The sequence below is a fragment of the Seriola aureovittata genome, chromosome 14 (genome assembly GCF_021018895.1).
Source record: "Seriola aureovittata isolate HTS-2021-v1 ecotype China chromosome 14, ASM2101889v1, whole genome shotgun sequence".
Classification (NCBI taxonomy): Eukaryota; Metazoa; Chordata; class Actinopteri; order Carangiformes; family Carangidae; genus Seriola; species Seriola aureovittata.
Genome location: NC_079377.1, coordinates 19976040 through 19997519, shown reverse-complemented (window position 1 = coordinate 19997519; position 21480 = coordinate 19976040). Strand labels below are relative to the sequence as shown.

The following is a 21480-nucleotide window of genomic DNA, read 5'->3' as shown; positions in this document are numbered from 1 at the left end:
CAGGGAAGGGTAACTGATCACTCCGCTTCACATCCATCCTATACAGTGATGGGGAAATCCATCTAGGCGCCTCACTTAAAGGACTGAGTCAACATTTTGGGAAAATTGCTTGTTTGCTTTCCTTCTGAGAGTGAAATCAGAAGATCAAAACCAAAGGCTGTGTGTTAGAGTGAGAACATATAACACACATTTACTCTGTTCAGTACACTCAAGGGGACAAAGTCAGGTTTAGGGGTTACTTGGTCTGGTATAAGCAGTAGCGTATGGTAGCTAAACTTTATATAGATACTGACATTACTGATCAAGTTGCCTAACTTCACAACTCTTTCCTACTTTGCTACTGTTGAAAACTTTAGCACTTACAAATACCGTGTAATCATAACTTGTAGCTTAAGTGGTTGTTGGCTTGCAAAAAATACTTTAAACCAACAGTAAATTATTTTTTGGCCAGACGGAGCCGGTGTAAACAGGTTGGGAACACAATATTGACATATCATCACTGTGTAAGAGTCATGTTTGTGGACACCTGGTGAATGCAAGTTCAATAGTGACTCTCTTTTAGCTCTGTTCTTACTCTCCATCAACTCCCCAGGGAAATATCCGTCTCTTTAGCTGCTAATCTCCCCGCTGTGTTAACCAGATAGTTGCTACCTGTGTCTGTCTGTTATCTGGTGCTGAGCAGGTGGTGTACAGTGGTTTTTTTTTAGCTTTTCCACTGAAAACAGCTGCCTGCTGGGGCCAAAAACGATGCTGACAACGGTGTTGATAGTGAACAAAAACGGCTAGACAGCTAAACAATGAGCTGAAACTCACTATAAAGCTTCAGAAAATCCAAGGGAGCTGCAGATTTGGGGGATACTCTCTGTAGGTCCATCACTACGAATGACCTCTTTCACATTGTCGCTGTGTTTTCACATTGTTATTCAATTATAGCCGCTTTGAGTACGAAGCTGGAATCAGGACATGTAGCATAGCTTTGCATACAGACTGGCAGCAGCGGGAAACAGCTGGCTCTGGCTCCATGTTAAAAATATTCCTACCAGCAGCTCTCAAGCTCACGAATAAACACATTGTGTCTTGGTAGTTTAATCTGTTGTTACATTTTAATGATAGGTGGTGTTTGGAGTGGAGTTATGCACTGGAACTGTTTCTTGACAAACAGCAGAGCAGCCTCTCCGCAGGTTGCCTGATACAGCACCGGTTTGGTTTCACCCAGCTGTTATTCACCAAGAAATAGTTCCACCACATACTTCAGTGTAAAACCAACAAAAGATAAGCATGTTTTTTTTTTAACTTCGCATAGAACCAGGTTACCTTTTTCCCAGAGCCATAAGTCTTTGTGCTAAGCTAAGCTAACCACCACCTGCGAACAATATTTCCCAGAATGCTTAACTATTCCTTTAAAAGCACCTTAGCAAACCAAGGCCTTGTTCTGCGATTTAGGAGGTTTATCACAGGTCCATAAGTATCAGACAGGTACATTTCCATCCAGATCAAGTCGCCTGAAACCTTGCAAAGTGTGAACAAAAATACAAGCTCTTTTTCTGAGCAGAGTCACAGCGCGGCAGCAGTGTCAAAGCCACATGGGATGACAAACGTGTTGCTCGGTCAGTAGAGCTCTGAGACAAAAACCTGAAATAAAGCTGATTGTGAAAGTGCAGGTTTATACAACCTTGTGGCCCACAGTTCAACTTTGGTGACCTATGATTCATTACAGATGAATATATCATCAGTTCTTAGTCTGAACCCATCTCAGCGGGGGCCAGATTCATTCTGGCTACTGGGGGCTGTAAATTCTTTTAATTCGCTTGGGTTCAACTGGAAATGGTTTCATTTTAAAATCACTTCCTTCGTGTAGTTTTTTGTAGATCAGGGCACGTGAAACATCTGCACCCTAAGCCTGACCAACACTTTCTATGACATTTAAGAACTTGTCATCTTTCAAAAAGTTATAAATAGTGACACAACAGTAATGAGAAAGAATAAACTGAAAACAAAATTACTGCATCACCCTGAGAACGTATCGTCCTGTTGTTTCTATTCATCTGTGATATTCAAGGCTGTTGTACAGTCAGATATAACCTCACAACCATGCTCTCTGATACAGTTGCAATGTTTCAGGTCATGTTTAATCACTATAGAGAGGCAACCAACCTGAACTCTTGCACAATACCAAAAAGTGTGAATCCTGGATATGACCACTATTCTGTCTATATTCACAGTATACTGTAAATCAGTCTGCCTCTGGGGTTACTGTGATACAAAAGGATTCCCGCCTTGTCCCGCTCTATCCGGAGGAAATCATGGGAACTCTGAGCCAGCTTCATAAATACACACATCCTCCTCTGCAGTTCCCACGACTTTCACAACACACACATGCACACAAATCCTCATATACGGACAGAAGCAAGGGCAGACTTGGGCATGATGTCTCACGTCTCATTTTCTGCGTAGTCGCACTGGCAGTGACAGAAAATAGGGAACACACACACATGATTGCACAAGATGTTACTGTGATTCTGCTTGTACATGGCCGATGGAGCGTTTGTGACAGTTCTACTGTGTTACTGCTGCACTGCATACTGCATGTACCAGTTTGCAGTAGAAGGCCATCCAGTCAGAAGCTGCCATGCATTATTACTCTTCAGCCCCTTCACCTTTCAACTATAGTATTGTGTCACTTTGCAAATGACACACACAGAAACAAGACTAGTGACTAAGGATAGAATAGTGATGCCAACACGTTCACAACGACAATGCAGGTTGCAGGTATAATGTTAACCATGTTTATCGCCTTCATTTAGCATGCTACCATGCTAACATTTGCTAATTAGTCCGTACACAAAGTGCAGCTGAAGACAATGTCGTTTATTTTGCAGGCATTTGGTCACAAAGCAAAATATCGGACAAATTAAAAGGTGGAGTTAGATGAAAAGTCAGGGGACCAAGGTCAGCATGACTCATCCTCTTAAGGACCATTAATGTCCGTATAAAATGTAATGACAGTCCATCAATTAGTTGTTATATTACATACTGGAACCAAAGGCGGCCAACCAATCGACAGCTCCAACATTCCCATCCCAAAAACCATGGCCAAAAATATCTAAAAGACAAATGTGTAGAAGTTACTGAATGTCACCTTAATCACCACCAGGTTGATCATTATAAAAACATTCTATTGGAAGATTTCACTTGTATTATTCTTATATTGTTTAGAACAGTCAGTAACCGGTCACTCTCTTGCACTTAGCAGCAAGTCAGAGCAGCTGCTGAACATGCAAAGAAAGTAACACTTGCATAGAAACTAAAACCTTATCAACTTTATCAAGATGTTTTTTTTTTTTTTTTTTTTTTACCAAGACGGTGTCACAGTGGTGCCAACAGAGTTTGACTTACAAATGTATCTCCATATTGCTCAACCACAAAGATAAGGAACAAAAGATAAAAAGAAAAAGGGGAGGTCTTAATGAAGCAACTTCAATCACGTACTCAGTGATCATATATATAGTTATAGGTTTTCTAATGCATGAATTTTAGTCACAGACAAATCTATTTTTAGTTTTTTCAATGACACACAGTTAACCAGACTGACAGACCCATAAAGAGAAAGAGAGAAAGTTAGCCTTTGAGAAGTGCTGGCTCAGCAAAGAGCTCATTGTGGGAGGATTGTGGGAGTCTACGGATGAGTCAAGGAGAGCCATTACACATAATATCAGAATGAATAGGACAAGCATTCTATCTTTAGTGTCTGTGTGGGAATTCAACCTTCAACACTGGCTGAACCGTTGCTTTGAGTTAAGCACCTATGAATAACTTAAAATATCTTTAATATTCATCTTTTAAAAATAAGATAAGATGTACTTCTTTGAGCATTGTGCTTAGTCATTGGCAAACTAATTCTTCAACTAAAGGAAACAACTGATCACACATTAAATAGGACTGGTTTCTTTTTATCAGAACAGCTGTTAAACACATAAAAACATGTCCAGCTATGTGGACAGTTAAACCGTCCCGTGATGGTCTTAAGTAAATTTAGACATGTAAAAAGAACAAGAATACAGCTGTTCTCTTCATAGAAACACCGAGTCTTTCAAGGCACTGGACAGGATTTTCCTTCTTAAAATGCCATATAATTACTTTTCCTACTAAGTCATTATTTATGGCTGGTTAGCAGTCTGTCGGCATCCGTCTGCTGTTGCTGTATTTTTTCTGGAAGTTTAGGATATTTTATCAGCCTTTTGGCAGTTTTTGGGTGAGTGCGCAGCGCCAGAAAACAGAACCTCTGATTGTATCTTGTGAGATCATAATTCTTTGAAACAGCAACTTTCATTCCTTAAGGCCATTAGGTCACATTAGCAACACTTTGCCCAGTCGTGCCTCCAGCAAACACAGAGCAACAGAACACCTCTCCTTAGGCCTGTTTCTAGTCATCTGACAAATGTGAAAGTATTCACCGGCATCAAGGCTCAAGTTTTGTCCACCAGCTCCGTTTTATTACTTGTTGACTGGTGAACTGGTATTGATCTGTTTATCTCAGGCAGTCAAACAAGAATAAGCAGAAAGCGTGTAAAACGCAGTGAGGCGTTGATTCTCAGTGGGATTGCCATCATTATCAGCTCTTTCACAAGGGTCATTTATTAAATGCTATAAAAAACAATTGTTTAAAGGAATTGTTGGCCATGTTAACACATTAATGTGTTAATGCTGAACCAAACATGATTTTTACTGTATCATTATGTCGTACTTTATCCTGTTTCATTATAGAGGAGTTTATTAGGCTACTGACTTGTAAAAACACTTCAGCGTTGCATGTTATTATGCAGATAGAAATATTCTCTCCCTACATGTGTATACTTTACAGATAGAGATCCATTAGCTCAAATGAAGCACAACAGAACAGCTAGACGCTAATGGCTATTTTTAAGTGGAGTGAATGAAGCAGTTGAACGATGGCTCTGGGTTACAGATAACTGCTTAGGCAATGCAGTTCTGGAGTGTCGTCCGAGTGGTCCACGTATTTTAGACATTCAGTAGTCGTAATGTTCAGCAATGAAAACGTGAAATGAAAAAATACAAATTCACCTGCGCAACAGAAAAAAATGCAACATCATTCAGGCGTAAGTAACCACAACACAACTTACTCAAACACAGTGCAGTTGAATCTGAAGTGTGTTTAAAGGTTTATCTGTGAGTTCATAGTTAAACTAAAGTGGGACTAAGACACATTTCTTATTTCTGCCACTCTAAAAATATTCTGTAAGTGTGATTGTGACAGTTTTATGATAGTTTTGTGGTAGTTGTATTGTAACTGCAATCTGCTGTTATTACGCTACCAATTTAACCCATCTGAAATCCAAGATGGCGCATAATCATTTCTTCCCGGACTATAGATTTTAGCGCTGTTCAGCAGCGCTGCCACTGTCGGCTGGAAGTGGCAAACGTCTTTTCTCCCACATCAGCGTTGACTCATTTAGACTCTCACACCACTGTTGAGCAACCAGACGAGCGGTTTCTTCCACCTCTACACTCCTACAGGGTATCCATGCTGACTCAGCAGGTGAGAGGGGTCCAGCTGATGACCTCACTCCTGGATAACCGCCAATGGGAAGTACCCAGGTAACAGCCAAGGTTCAATATAAAAAGGCAGCTAAATATTGTTTCTTGTTGTGTGTTCAGCGTGAATTGTGTGGTTTGCTAATGTTGGAAACATTAACGTTAATGTCAGTCGAGGGCTATTCTATAACATACTACATGTACATCCTCTGGGACGAAACTGAAAACATGAGCCTGTCTCCTGTCGTCATTGTTTTATTATGTGTACAGATCATACATCTTTATGTTCAGACAGAGAAAACAACATAACTTTACACAACGAGCTCAACAAGCTAGTCTTTAAAAATACTTTATCTAAGTTTAGAATGACACCATTTTTCTCACACCTCCCCTATGGTAAAATTCTGACATTAATTACAGGTCTTTGGGGTGACTTTCTCACAGGTTTTGTTTTACCTACAGCATTTCACAACAAATTGAATGTTCCTGTCCTGAGGGAAAAGTAAACCCAATACATTTTTGTGGCAGCACAGGTAGTTATGGAAGCCTATCGGGGACTATATTCAAATGATAATGTAATTTGACAATAGCATATTCATTTTCCACATGTGTATGGAAGTGATGCCCTAAAACTGCTAATAATCATCTATCCAAGCTGAGAAAACTACACAACCTGACTAGAGGAGGCATTTTCTTGCTTCCTTTGTTAGTGAGACTCAGTCCCTCTTTTTCCTCTGACCCAGAACGGATACATCCATCATGCTTTGTTTTTGTAGAATTTAGCCCTATAATCTAACTCTGGCACCATATTCCCACTCTTTTGTCAAAAACATTTCATTCAACTAGTCTCTGCTCATTGGCTTCGACAAGCCACTAAATGTTTTGATTATATCTGTCTGTCTGTGCCTCCACCAGTCCTTTCCACCTCTTAAAAAACAACACTTCCACCTCTGTCCTCTGGTTACTGGCTGTTTCTGTGTGTTGACGTAAGGTGGAACAATTTTTGTGATGATGTTTTACCATGGAAACACTGTTGGGCAGGCGGACTAAGAGGTTTCACAAGTGGAAATGGACGAGCACCCACACACCCATTAACTGAATCTCTCTTTTTCTGTTGCTCTCACAGCATACTTATCAATCGTGCACGTGCACAGGGGTGGACAAAATAACATCCATAAATAAAGTGCAGCAGTCCTGCAGTCAATAACGTACCTATTTGATGTGGCTTTGCTGTATGTACAGCTAATGCCAACATTTTTTAAAACTGTTGCTTTCTACATCTGCAGATGGTAAATAAACCATGGCCAAGTTATGGGTTAGGTTAGACAACACATGGTTAAGGTTAGGGAGAGATCACCGACCTTCACACTCATGCCTGAAATAAACTACCCTGTATAGTGCATCCTCTGACCACGTCTGAAGGCTGAAGTATTTCAAGGCAGAGTATAAAGACTACCATCCAATAATAAGTAAACGCTTTTGGACAGTCTCTCCTCAGAGGTATGCGTGGTGTTGCAATTATTTATACATACAAAAAGAATGATGGAAGCAGTTGTGTGTGAAGAATGAGAAATGAGAGCTTCGGAGGGAAGTTCAAATGCTGCATACACCTCCACACACTCCCAGTCAATTGTTGTGCGGAGTGGGTGTGAATGTTGGACTGTCAGTTTCGGTAAACTACAAAAATAGGATGAAGACTACTGACCCCTTTATTTTCTGCCTCATTGTGTTTACAGGTCACACTGCTTCCTGCACTGGCACTTAAAGTTAGCACTTGCTGTGAATTGTAACGTCCAACAAGATTGTATTTGTGAGAATACTGGGCTGTGTCCCAGTAAATAATGTTACAGGATTTGCAACTGATGCAGTGACACAGTGAGTCTCAAATTTAGCAGAAATCTAAAGTCATAATTTTACAAATCAAAGGCTGAACAGTTGCTGCTTGACTGAATGTTGCAAAAATGTGATAGGTGGAACTGTCTAAAATCATGAAGACAAAAAACACAGGAAAACCGCATTATCACCGTGTTCACTGAGCAACACTGATAATGATTTTTAACAGGATATTTACTTAGCAACACAAGAACAGCTACGCCCTTGCAAAATGACCAAGACAGTCTAAACAAAAACTTATCTTTGCCTCAACCATATATTACATTGTGGTGTTTATCTTACTTTGTCTGCGCCTGAAAAATTAAATTAATCCCCTTCTTTCTTCGCACATTCCCTCCATCTTCCCCCACAAACGTAGCTTTCCTTCTCCATCCAGTCTGGGTGTATATGAGTCAGAGGGAGCAGAGGATCTGACTCACCTCGACATTAGTCTAAACACCATTAGTTTCCAGGTGGTAAACTGAGACGCCATTGTGTTTCTGATTAGACAGCTGAGGCACTTTTCCCTCAGAAAAAAAAGTGGATTATCCTGTGTCTGCGTGGGAGTGTATGTGAAGTCTGCATCTTGTCTGTGTGTCAGTGTGGGGAGGTTTTTGTGTGTATTGTGTGTGTGTGTGTGTGTGTGTGTGTGTGTGTGTGTGTGTGTGTGTGTGTGTGTGTGTGTGTGTGGACTGAGTGTGAGTGTGACAGAAAAAGAGAAATGATGTCTGTTTCTACCATGATTAATGCCTGAGTGAGACCACCATGCTTGATGCTGCAGGTGGGATGTCTTTGTCTCCGCTGAGGGTCCACCAGTGACTCAGTCTCACTGTAACTCCACAAGACTAATCTGATATACTGAATCAGTATCAGTGCCAATACTGATCACATTAATGCAGACATGTCATTATTCCAACTTCTCAAATGTGAGAATCTACTACTTTAACTTGCTTGACATTACACTACATTGAATATCTTTGCTTGTGGGACTGTTGTTAATCAGTTAATCAAGAAAATGATCTGCAGATTAATGACACTTAATAACAGGATGACAGTAGCAATTGACCTACTCACACGAGCGAGTTATTAAAGCTAAGATGATGTTTTGGGTGGAATATTCCCTTAAGGAATGTATATTAAAAAGCCTGAGTAGAGGCAGCTGCTCCTCTGCCCCACTGGAAAACTTCAACTGCAGCTCAATCAATATTTACGGGGATACACACACGCACACACAAACACACACACTAAATTATCCTAATACACTGCCATAGCTGTGTCTGCCTTCACTGTGCTGATCTACTGTGTGAACCAAAACCTGACTGCTTCTCACTGCTCTCCCCCATTGTTGCCTTTAAGTATGCCAATCAATACTGCAAGCTGACACCCACCAACCAATCAATAATTCACATTTCCCAGGGGGCGGAGTTTCAAATGTTCTATTTCACTCTGTAGAAAATGACAGAGGTTGAAAGAATCCATTGATGGGGGTGATGCTGGAGGGCACAAACACCCCCAGCCTCAAGTCTGATGGGGATGATGTGGAAAACACCGCCCTCTTCTGGCAACTATGAGACATTTTTGTTTCATCCCCTTCAGACTTACTAGTTGGTGAGATGTTCAAAATAAAAATACAGCCTCCAAATAATGGGCAGTTACCTCAAAATGGATGCGACAATAGCTTTATGTGGATAGAATTCGTCCCTTACGTGCCAGGTTCTGTGCACTTTAAGGATGTCGTACAACTACATTTGTGTATAGATGTGACATAAAGTTTCTTAGTCAAGTATTGATGAGATCTGGTACAAAGTTACAAAGTGGGGAATTCGTTTTCCACTCAGCTATTGCTGCACACAGTGCTAGACATGTAGTGATTCCGTGATCACACCTATATGTCAATGTATACAGTCAGTCAGACAGACTCACGCCTTCACAGCTTCACAGTCTGGTTTATCCATTTCTTTGTTTGGCTGGCCTGAATTGACAGAAACTGTGAGTTTGCTTCAGCTGTAGAGGCCTGATACACATTACATCTGTTGCACTGCTTCTCCTCTGGTAACAATGTTTATCTGTGTGGTCCCTGTAAAATAAATTAAGAAATGAATAAGTAATAGATGCTTGCCTTTCTTGTCCCAAGGTCCAAAAGGCCCTGCAGGTAAAATCAAGATTTCAACCTTTTTAGAGTGCATATGTTAACAATGAGACAAATAAAATTTGACAAATTAGAATAAATAAATAAAGAGGTCAAATAAAGCTGGATGAATAAAAAGCGTGGTTAACATTAAGAAAAGGCATTTTTAAAAAGATAACTTAGGAGTGATTTAAGGGTTGAAAGGAGGTTTCACTTTCTGCAGCTTTCAAACTCAAACAGCAGGTGGAGGCAGAGTGACCCTGTGGATTTGAGGCTGAAGTGGAAACTCTGAGGAGAGGAGTGTAGGGCTGCAAACAACCATTATTATCTGCAGTGATTAATGTCTCCATTGTTCTTTTGATTAATGAATTGATTGGTCAGTTTGTAAGAGGTCAGAACATAGTGAAAAACGCCCAGAACCCCTTTGAGCAAGGCAGTGAACTTTCAACTTTCACCGGTAGTACGGCTGCTCACTGTTACCCTTTTTTTTTTTTAACATTTATTACCCTTTTAACAACATGTTGGAAATCCTGCTTTATAAACCAAGTTTAATATCATCATCTTTGTGCAGCTAAAGAAAATGTGCAGATGGATATTAAGCAGATATGGATCCCTGCCCTAAATGTCATGTCGGTGCCTTTCCACCAAGTGGCGATATAAGACTGTATATAACATGGGGTGGTGACACTTGCCACACATCTATTCACATTCGGTAACATGTGGTGCACTAAATATTATACTGAATCAAAAAAGGATAGGATAAGATGTTTTTTCTTTTCAGACCTTAAACCTGATGCATTTACAGTCTGTTGGTCACTTTTGTGACATTAAAACATTGTGTTGACTCTGCTTTTAAGAATAAATTGAGAATTGCATGATCAAGTGGTGCAGTGCCTCAAGATGCATGCAGCATTTGTTCTGTTCAGTTCAGTGTGCTGTGGCTTTGACCTCTGACCCTTTTCTTTCACTGTGTGCTCACAGGAAGTTCCTATATGAACAGCTCAATAAAATAAAAAGCAGATATGTAAATGCATGTGAGGCAAAAAAACATTTTGCATGAAAAGATAAGCAATTGGCGCGTGAAAACCTTTTTTTTCTCTCCCCCTTTTTGTGAACAGAGTTTCAGACTTCACCACCACCACTTCCTCTACTGTGAAGCCACTGGGTGCAGGTCTTTACTGGAAACCAGTAGCTCTGACTAAAAACCCCACTGTAATAGTGTATGGTGCACTTGTGGCAGCCGTTAGTTACCAATAAATTGCACAGTGTGAGACAGTTCTTGCGTAGACACCTCAGTGTCTGCGCAAGAAGTGTCACACATCCTCCATCCTCCCAGCTGCACCCTGAGGCAACATCTCACTGGAAACCAGTAACTTCAACTGTAAGCCGGTGTGGTCAACCAACAAAATCTGCCCACAAAAGTTTATCATGGGTGTTAGCCAACTGTCTTTACTACAATTCTGACAAGAGCAATTCCCTGTCGAATAATGGATTTGTTTCAGTGTTCATGCACTGATAACAGACATGTGAGTGTTGCCTATTAAGGCATGAAAATGAGCACTGCTGCTCCTGCTGCTGCTGCTGAAGTCACTGCAGATTCTCTGACCGGACTGAAAGTGAAAACAGACCAGTTCCTGATGGTCTCACTGACCAACTCCTCTACAAGGCTCCCTGCAGAGCCCGAACCTCCACTATCACAGAACAACTCTGCAACAAGCAAAACTGCAGCTTTTCAACAGTTTGACCTTTGAACAGCCATGAATACGTGCACTGCCTTCTGCTTCCTCCTGCTCTCCCTGTCAGTCCTGCATCAACATCAACAGCTTTGACAATACTCTTTTTTGCACCCATGTGAGAATGACACAGGTTTCTGTCTGAATTTTTAAGGCTGATGATTGAAATCCCAGATGTGGATCAAAGACAAAATCACGTGAGCTGTTTTCTTGTGGCGAGGGCACTCTGTGCAAACCTGAAACTCTCTGAGACTTCTTTCTAAGAAGCACAGAGGAATGAAAACACAACCCTCTTCCAGCCCTGCTTGGTGGAGGCAATGCAACAGAGCCACTCAAGTAAACTACATGTTGTGCAAGCTATGAGCTGATAAGATTTTAGAACATACACTGTGAGAAATGCAGTGTGATAAGAGAAGAATGCTAGTTTAGCTAATCAGCTCGCCTCCACTGTACTTTCACTTTACCTTCAAAATAAAAGGATAAAGAGTTACAGCTGGCCACAGGAGCAACAGGTATGCACACACACACTGCACCCACTCACTCATACAGTGTGCACAAACACCCACATAAATTCACACACACTGGCCAAAAACACTCTGAAGTTAGACACACATTCTTCACACCATTGCTTAGAAGTCCTCACTGAACCACGTTTTTGTCTTGTAAAAACCTCTTAAAATAAATTTTGTGGTTTTCATGTTTTCTCACCATCCATCTGGCTCAACCCTCCACTGGCTAATCTAAAATATAACACCACAAATGTCAAGCTACAAACCAGGCTGCTGTCAACAGTTTCTGAAAAATTGAGAGGTTAGAGTTTTTTTTTGTTTTTTTTTTCCCTGAGAGGCGTATTATGTCAAAATCGAGGCTTTGATAGTGACAAAAGCGGAAGTGCTACCGTCCCTGCGCTGTGAGTGTTGCATGTGTGCATTAACATCCACTTTTGGTGATGGGTGTACTACTACACTCTCTTACTCACTACTGTATTCTCATTAAAGCTGATGTCAGTGCAGACTGAAAAATCCTGCCATTAAACATCTTATCATCATGGCAATGGCCACGCCCGTGACGCTGCTGACACCCGAGGGTCCAGAGAGATCTGACAGCTTTTAGCACTTATATATATATTGATAAATTCTATTCTGGTGTTCAGTGTCTTTAAATCTTATTGCTTCATGTCTTTATGTTGGAGTAGTTGTGTGCACATCCACAAAACCTCAGTGTGATAGGTGCTGGACAAGATGTGTGACGAGTAGCAGCACATTGGAATCAGACACTACAGGTAATGAATAAATAAATAAGCTTAGTTTAGCTTAGCATAAAGACTGGAAACAGCTAGACTTGCTCTTTTGAAACCTAAAAAATACACCTACCAGCACCTCTGAAAAGTAACTAATTCACATCATCTTGTATTTAACCTGAATGGAATTGTTAAAAAAGAGAAGAACACCAACCGGTGTATTTATGCGTTTATATTTTTGAACTTTGGGCAGAGCCATGCTAGTTGTTCCCCTCTGCTTCCAGCCTTTATGCTATGCTTGGCTAATCGCCTCCTGGCTCTCGCTCCACATTATAATCAATATCAATGTTTTTATAATGACAGTGTTTCAAATGACAATGTGAAAGAGGTGACTCACTCCCCTCTGCCTTCCAGGGCTTGATACCGAGTTCCAGCTCACTATTTAGTTGTCCGATCTGCAGTTTTACTGTTTTGGTTCACTCTCACCACTCTCATATGTTGTTTTCTGCCACAGCAAGCAGTTGTTTGCACTCTTGTATTAAAAAGAAAAGAAAAAAAGAGACCCCAAAAACTCTCAGCTGAAACTACTGCTGCTGGAAACGACACGTAATGGCTTCTGAGGGAAAATCCAGTGTTGAAAAGTGTCAAGAAAAACCACTTTGCATCTGTACCTTAATCTACTGCAGGTCTGAAAAGGTTTCACAAAACCAAAGGTGCTAAAAGAGGAGGAACACACAGAGGAACAAGGTACTCGTTCAACTGAAGTGAGAGCATGGAAATGGAGGTGCAGCTGCAAGGTTTTTGAATGATATTGATATTTCAGGTTAAGAGCCTCCCATAGAAAACAAGAGTTATGTTTCAATCACACTAGCTCACATCTGCGCTATATGAGCTGGGTTTAAAGTCCATACTGCAACATCCCTGCATGGTGACCAATCAGATGCCATGATTCAGGCTGAGTTGGAGCCCATAAGGATTACAAATGTGACATTGAGATGACTCGAGCTAATTTCAGTACTGTTCGTGTGTGTGTGGTGTAAAAGCTGCCTACTCATTTGTTTTCGTCGCTGCACAAATAGACACAGGGTTTACTTTCATTTGAATGAGCTATCTGTGGTTTACATCTCTCTCTGCAGCACGGAGAGAACAAGTAGCCTTAAAAGACATCTGCTGACTGTGTGCTCGGGAAAGTGAAGCGACACATCTACTGTAGTACAGTGTGAGGCAGCAACAGGTGAAAGCTTGAAGCTTCTTCTGTGGGTGGTAGCTGCAAGCTCAGGTGTCCTGGGAGTAATGGGTAACTAAAAGCTGCTCAATCCTCATACTCACATTGCATCAAATGACTACATGTATTTTAGAGTCTTTGAGGTCATTGTTTTGGTTTTCTGTGACTTTAATGTTTTGTTTTATTGTCACTGCTCTTATATTGTCTTTTCCAGCCACAACAGGCAGCTGCTTTGAGCAAAAAAAAAACTTTTATATACCAACTGTAACCGACTGAAGAGCCCGATATAACGGCTTGTTTCTGTTGCATCGATGTGGCTAAAAATATTAGTTAATGCATGTTAATGTTTAATCGCTTGTAACTAAGTTCCTTGTGTCACTAAAAAGGTTCAGAAATCCTTCAGCAGCCATTTGTAAGTCGCTGTAAGAGAATACCGAGCTCCAGAGACAGTATCTCTAGTTTGGTTCCACTTCCATTTTCTGTATTCATACTGATTTGAACAGTGACAACCTCTTCTCTTCCCTTTTTTACTCACTTTCTAGTCTCCTTTCCAACTTTGCATTTGAATTTCATCAAGTTCAAACTATGTAGATCCTTTAGGTCTAATCGGGTTCTTGTTTCCGTATTTTACTCTCTCGCATGAAGTGATTAACTAAACTTAATCTCGCTCTAGCTTGGATCTCACCCATCTCACACCTATGACACTCAACTTTCTCTGTTTCTGCCTGCGTCTCCATGGCAACACCTCTCGTGTACATTTCCTCTAATTTGTCTGTACGAAGGCACAGCACACAGAGCAGCCTACAACAAGCCAGTTCCTGCGTTGACTTCATTTCTATGCTCAGCGACAAAACTCACGAGACAAACAGCTGAATATCACGGCGATACTGGAGACGGCGTTCTTTACTGTGGTCATGGTTACAACAAAGATGTGACTGCACCGCTATAAAGGAATTACTACAGGGTTTATGGCTTCATACTGCAGACAAAGCCACAGCTACAATGACTGAAACTTTTATTTCAATTTAGCAAAGATACACAAGCCAACAAAAATTTGCAAGGTGGAAGAAGTTTGAATGTGGAATAATTTGGCCATCTGCATCTACATTCCCAGTCTTTGTGCTAAGATCAATCAATTCCTTTACATAAATAGTTACAAATTAATCTTTTCATTATTAATTGATTCATAAATGTCTATAAAATGCCCCCAAGTCACAGATTATCATTCTTTTGGAGTTGTGCTTCAGGCCACCTGATGTATTTACTCTCCCTTTTGCTCTCGTTTTGGTCTCCACCAACTCCAGACAAATATATCTGGCACTGCGTTCACCTGCTATAGCTGCTCACTGTGTCTGTCAGCTGTTTGGTGCTGAGCAGCTGCAAACAGCTAAACAATGAGCTGAAACTCACTACAAAGCTCTGTAAAGCCGAGGGGAGCCGCAAATTTGAATGATGATCCTCAGTAGTGACCGATTTTCACATCGTCATCTAAAACAGTTCTTAAAATGATACATTACATTATAAAAATTTTGATTATAGCAGGTTTAATGTTGGCGCTGTGGCTGTCAAGCACAGACTGTGCACCAACACACTGTCCGGAGAAGAGGTCTAATGAGGTGAATAACAGAAAACACCTGGGGCTGGTGTTCCATGGATATGTAGGGACTTTGGATGTTAGAGTTTCACTGTACAATAGCACACAAATTACTACATCTTCATGGGAGTGAGGGGGGCGTTCTTCAACACTACTGTCAAGCGCAACAACAGACGACCATTTTCACAGAGGACATTTCGACATGTTACAGTAAGAAAAGCACAGGCGTAAGTAACAATGATCCATTTAGCCACTTCGCTTTCAGTGTCCTGGTATTGTTCACGCTGTCATTTGTTACTGGGACACTTCAAGCTTGAAACTGAGCCACCATTGATGTTATTGGTAACACTCGTGCTTTTCAAGTCAATATGTCTGCACTCTGTAAACTCCTACATACACACACTTGAGGAAAGGTCTAATTACGTAAAATACGTATAAAAAAAAAAGGTTTATTAGCATCTGGATCACTAATCACTGCCTCCCTTTGTGATTACGTTTCCAGTTGCTTGTGGATTAAAAAACTTAGCTTAGGTTACACACAGTTTTGGAGTAACACTGTCCCCTAGTGGCATTTCCTAGCTCAACAAAAAAGGTTGATCATTTTAAATATAGGATTATAATTTTAGTATTGAAGTACAGACCAAAATACCGCTTTCCGCTTTTGACGGGATGTCAACGTGAGTCACAGGATAACTTGCTTTGTGCTACGTGCTACAGCTGAAATACCTCCACATGAATCATAGTTGGCTGGACAAGGCTGAAACGTGTCTTTAAAATTTACAAGTATTTTACATGTAATCTGTCATCTTGCTACAGAACCAGAAATATATGATATGATATCAGTTATGCTATGTGTGTGTTTCGCTTCTTCCTGCTAATCATCATATTTAGTTGCTGGGGATGCAAAATGGTGCAAGTGACAAGAGGAAGCTCGTGCAACTGAGGTCACTAGGAAGCAGAATGAGGAAATGAGCTGCTGTTTTTATCACACACACACACACACACGCACACACACACCCCGGCAAAAACAATACATGATCTCAAAGAATAAACCTCCTTAAATAAAGGTTGTATAGATAAAACATGCAAACACACTCCCAATAGTCTCGCTCTCTCTCTCTCTCACTCACACACACACACTCTTGGTCTCTCTTCCTTCCTTTCCCTCAAACACACTCACTCAATATTCAGCTCATATCCGGGTTGAAATGTCTATGCTTCTCAGTCTCCAGCCACATGAATGGAGGAAAGAGGGACAGGGAAACCCCATGTCACTCATTATGAAACACACACACACACACACACACACACACACACACACACACACACACACCACTGAGTACATCTATGTCTTTACTTTTAATGAGTCCAAATAGTGGAGAAATGTGGTGGTGAAATGATCAGCAAAACTGACAAAAAAGAGTTAATAGAAAACACAGAGACAATATCTTCAACTACTTCTTTAAATCTTTAAGTTCCTCATTGGAGAAAACGTAACAACGACATTTCTTAGAAAATTAAATTAAGAGGAAAGTTGTGGCTTTACAGTTTGTCGTGTCTTTATAAGAAGAAAAATGTGGTGGTGAGTTGAAATGAAATCATAGCCAACTGATTAATTATGTCATGAGAAACCAATCATGTACAATGGACAAACAAAAGGTAGCACAAACAACCCAAGAACCCAACAGGAAATTAAAAATTAAAATACTCTAACGAGAAAAAACAAAAAACAAAAAAAAAACTCAGGTCCACTTACTGGGTTTTTCTCTGAGCTTTCAGCCATACATCAAGGTTCTCATCAGCAGATTTGATTTAGCCCTTTTCTACAGCATGGTACCGGCTCAACTTGATTCAACTCAAAAGTTGTAGTCGTCATCGTCTTCTAATGAAATACTACGGAAAAACCTGGAATGTGGAACATGGCTATTTTTTTTTTTGTGGAACTATTTTCAATGTCTAGAATGAACAGAAATATTGAAATTAAAACATTTCCATGTCAACGACATAAACCCAGAGGCTGATTGTGTGACGCAGTCAAAAGCCCCAGAAAAACTACTAAATGGACCTTGAGGAAAAATTGTTTGTTTTGAATATGATGAGGCAAAGTCATAATATGTCTTATCAACATTTAAACCTTAGTTTAATGTTTCACTGTAGATTTCAGTCGTCACAAAATTTAGTTTCTCTCAAATGAAAGAATTATTAATTCAAATGAAAGTATTATTCATTATTCAGATGATGCAGTACATAGCAGTTCCGGTATTTTCCTAAACAACTACAAATTATCATTTGCCAGTTTGCTTTGTCGTAAACGTTTCTGAACCCCTCGTTTCCCGACAGAACCTGAACGCAGCATCTCCCAGTGACTTCCATGGCTACAGCGCTTCGCCTGTAATAAAGTTATTGAAGTGACGCCCACTGCATTCTGGTAAGACTCTTTCCAGGAGGTGACGCTCACCGCTCAAACTTCACACGCTGATAAGAATCTGACTTTAAAAAGATCAGTGAGGTTCACTCAAAGTCATAAGAGGATTTTCTGCGGGATGATGGTGATAAAAACAGGGTGCAGCTCCTCTGTTGTGCATTCAAGGCTACAGCTCAAGGGGAAAATTATGACAATGTGCCACCAAGTAAAACAAAAAAAACCAAAAAACGTTTCAGGTCAAGTCATTCAATAACTTTTTTGAAAAAATACAAAAGGAAGAGGAAGGCCGGGTTACTATCTCTGTCTGACACCGCACACTTCCTTTTTATCATTGCACAAACCGCCCATTACGCATGAGTGAAGCAGCACGGCCCTCAAACTTCTGAACTCTTTAAGACAGTGAACACTTCTGGCGCTTCTAGGTCTGTACTAAAGAAAAAAAAAAAAAAAAAAAGGTTTTGAAATGCCAGTGCGATGTGATGAAATTCAACCTGCAGTTTTATCCGACCTGCTTCCTCATTTGGACCTTGAACGGAGCACAGCTGTGAGGTGGAGAACTTCTCGAGAGTTTGATACGTTTAATTCATAAAATAAAAAATGAACTTACCCCCGGCGTCAATGGCAGGCAGGCAGGCGCACACTTTACACGTCTTCTGTTCTTCTTTTTTTTTTCTTTTTCTTTTTTTTACTCAGGCAACAATTGCAAGGCGTGCATCTGCACCAATGGCTTTCTTTCACTTTCAAACTTTTGCTCTGCGGATTAAAAGTCATCCTGAACACAGCGAGCCATGATGCGCGCTTCCTCTCTCTCTTTCTTTCTCTCTCTGTGTGTGTTTCTCTCCTCACTAACTTTCTTCACTGCTGCACCAGAGCTGTCCTCTGCAGCTCCACCATTCATACTGATATGGCTACGGGACTTGCACTGTGATACATTTTTCGTAGTTTTGGTCACACCCACCTCACCAGTCCTTCCTTCTCGGCTGCACCAGGGGAAACCTCATCATGAATGGACTTCTCCGTTTGACATCACTGTTCAACAAGGACAGACAGACAGAGACACACACACACACACACATTATAATGTACACAATGTAAGCAGTCAATTAGCAAGGACAATAATTGAAGGTACAAACACACCTGTCACTGAACTTTGTGAACAATGAGTATCTTGCAGAAGTTCACTCATCATGTGCCGCCTCTAGGATAAAATACACACAAACTGAAACACTGAGAATGAGAACCTGGAGGACATTTAAAAAAAAAAAAAAAATACAAAGTCTGTTTTTAAAGGTAAATATTGCCAAATGAGAACTGGTGGTGTTTTCACCATGATGGTCCTCACATGATCATTTTTTTCCCCCGTTTAAGAGTCCAAGTAGTGTAAATTAAATTATTTTTAAGAAGCTATTTAGGTTATTTGATATCAAAAGGGTCAGGATCACAGACAACAATGAAAATGTCAATGATAACAATAAAGCCCGAGACTTCACATTGTAGTTTTTTAAATTTCCAACATATTGTGTCCAAAAAAAAAAAAAAAGGATAATGTAGAGGCCAGATTATGTGTCTACATGCTACAATGCTCATGGTGACAATGCTAACATGCTGATGATTAGCAGGTGTCATGTTTATAGGCTCTTAGAGTAGCATAGCATGCTAACATTTTCTAATTGGAGCTTGGATTAATAAAAATGTTGACATGCTTGTGGCGCTAGGACTCGTCCTCAGGAGCCCATGAATGATTGATCAATGTTGAATCAAATAGTTGGAGTAAAGTGGTTGCCCAAGCAACTGACCTAGCCTTAGATTAAAGAACTATTTAAATAATACCATTAAAAAAAACAGAATTAAAAATAAAGCAGCGTTCAACAAGTCAATGCACACAGAGGATGTCAGTCATCCGTCTTTCTTTCTCCCATGCTTCATCTATTATTAATGCAGGACAATATGCAGATATATGAAAAGCTGCCATGCATGAAAAAGACAGGGAAATTCAGCCCATTTTCATGAACACACATACACACAAAGGAAGTAAAAGCAGAAGTTGCGGCAGAAGTGGGGGAGATTTCCCTGCAGCTTGTTTCATTTAGCTCTTGATGCCTTGCTCAAGGAGACATGGGCTATCAATAGAGGGGAAAGGGTGTCCTTTTCATTTCTCTGCGTATGCTTGAATGTGCCAGCCTCTGTCAGTAAATTGTCCTCGCTCAAGTGTCAGTGGGATGGATATTACAACTTCCTTGTACAGAAACTAAGTTCTGTATTTATTAACCAAATGGCCCGAGACGAACCCTGCCCAGATTCTGTGTAAATGCTAAGTGAGATATTTCCTGTCAAGATTTACATAATTCCTCTCTAAGTGCAAATTGTGTGGAAACAGTATCTGATCTAACCGCTGCTTGTGGGGTTGACCTGGTGCAGAGAAGTGGACGTTAGAGCAGAGGGAAGTACAGATGTGGTGTCACATCGGGAACTCCTCCTATGACAGATGTTTCAATAAGTTTGTCCACAAAAAAAACGCCCCAAGTGTTGAAAGCAGGATTGAGTGAGTAAGGGTGTCATGTCAGCTCATATTACCTAAATCACAATTAACAGGATAAGAAAGCAGAAAGAAATATATTTATTTCCCCCTAATCTTTCTAATTTTGTTGTAGTGTATTAGTTCTTCAGGTTGGTACTGGTTGAACTGATAATAACCAGTGAACATATGTAACCAGTGATGAAGGATCACAGTACATTCAAAAGGTAATTTCTTTACCAGAAAATTCATTTGTCCACAGCTTTGTACAACTGACTTGTTTTCATTCCTCTGTGGTTTACTGTCACGTTGTGGCCACATTTCAAATTCAAACTGTAGTATCAGTTACTCATACAGAAATTTAACCAGTTGACTGAATGAGTGGAACTGTGTGGGACTTGTAAGAAGGAGAGGACATCTGTAAAATGTTGAGCCTCTGTGGTCTCAGCTCTTATGATGTGCTGAAAAGATTTCAAAGGATACAAAGAAGAATAACTTCAGCTTCAAAATGACCAAAAAGAGACAAAAACAACCACAGTCAACTACAAAGAGATGGAAAAAGGCCACAGAGACGCAGAAAATGACTATGAAGAGGCACAAAATGACCGCAGAGACAAAAAATGACTACAAAGAGACGAAAAACAACTACAAAGAGACACAAAATTGCCACAGAGACACAAAACAACCACAAAGAGATGAAAAACGACCGAAGACGCACCAAACGACTCTCAACAAGTTGTGTCATTTGCAGTCGTTTTGTTGTCCTTTCAGTCCGGGGGTCCTATATGGGAGGGGAAGCTGGGCCCATTTTCTCATAATCTGTCAGTTTTGATGACTTGGTGGTCAAACAACTCCAGCTGCCCTCGATCCAACTTCTCTTGGATGTTGGTGTTCAATGGTCAGGCTTTGGTTTTATAAGGAATCAAAGTGTTATCTGGTTAATTGCTTAAGGAAGGGGTTAAAACAAAATTGCGCGTCAGTACTTTGCACGTCTGTCTGTACAGTTAAGACGTGAGAAAAAAGCCACGGGGTCGGACGGTATGTTTACTGCGACACACTTAGATTGTCTTAATGTGGAAACAAACACAACAGGACTTTTTCTTGGAGGCAGCGCTCTTTTCCCCCACAGGCTCAATACAGACAGACCATCACTACAAACACTGGACTCAGTCAAGGCTGTCTGTTTCACAACACA

The 21480-nt window shown here is 40.5% G+C and overlaps 1 long non-coding RNA gene across 2 annotated transcripts in view; it reads right to left on the bottom strand.

Moving 5' to 3' along the window:
- Window positions 1–18693, bottom strand: part of LOC130181241 (uncharacterized) — an 81271-nt gene extending 62578 nt beyond the window's left edge. Inside the window, exon 1 of one of the 2 annotated variants that reach the window (XR_008829542.1) lies at window positions 18378–18693. This is a non-coding gene — a long non-coding RNA (uncharacterized LOC130181241). The remainder of the gene's footprint in view (window positions 1–18377) is intronic. The other variant, XR_008829541.1, reaches the window with a different exon arrangement.
- Between the last annotated feature and the right edge of the window lie 2787 nt (window positions 18694–21480).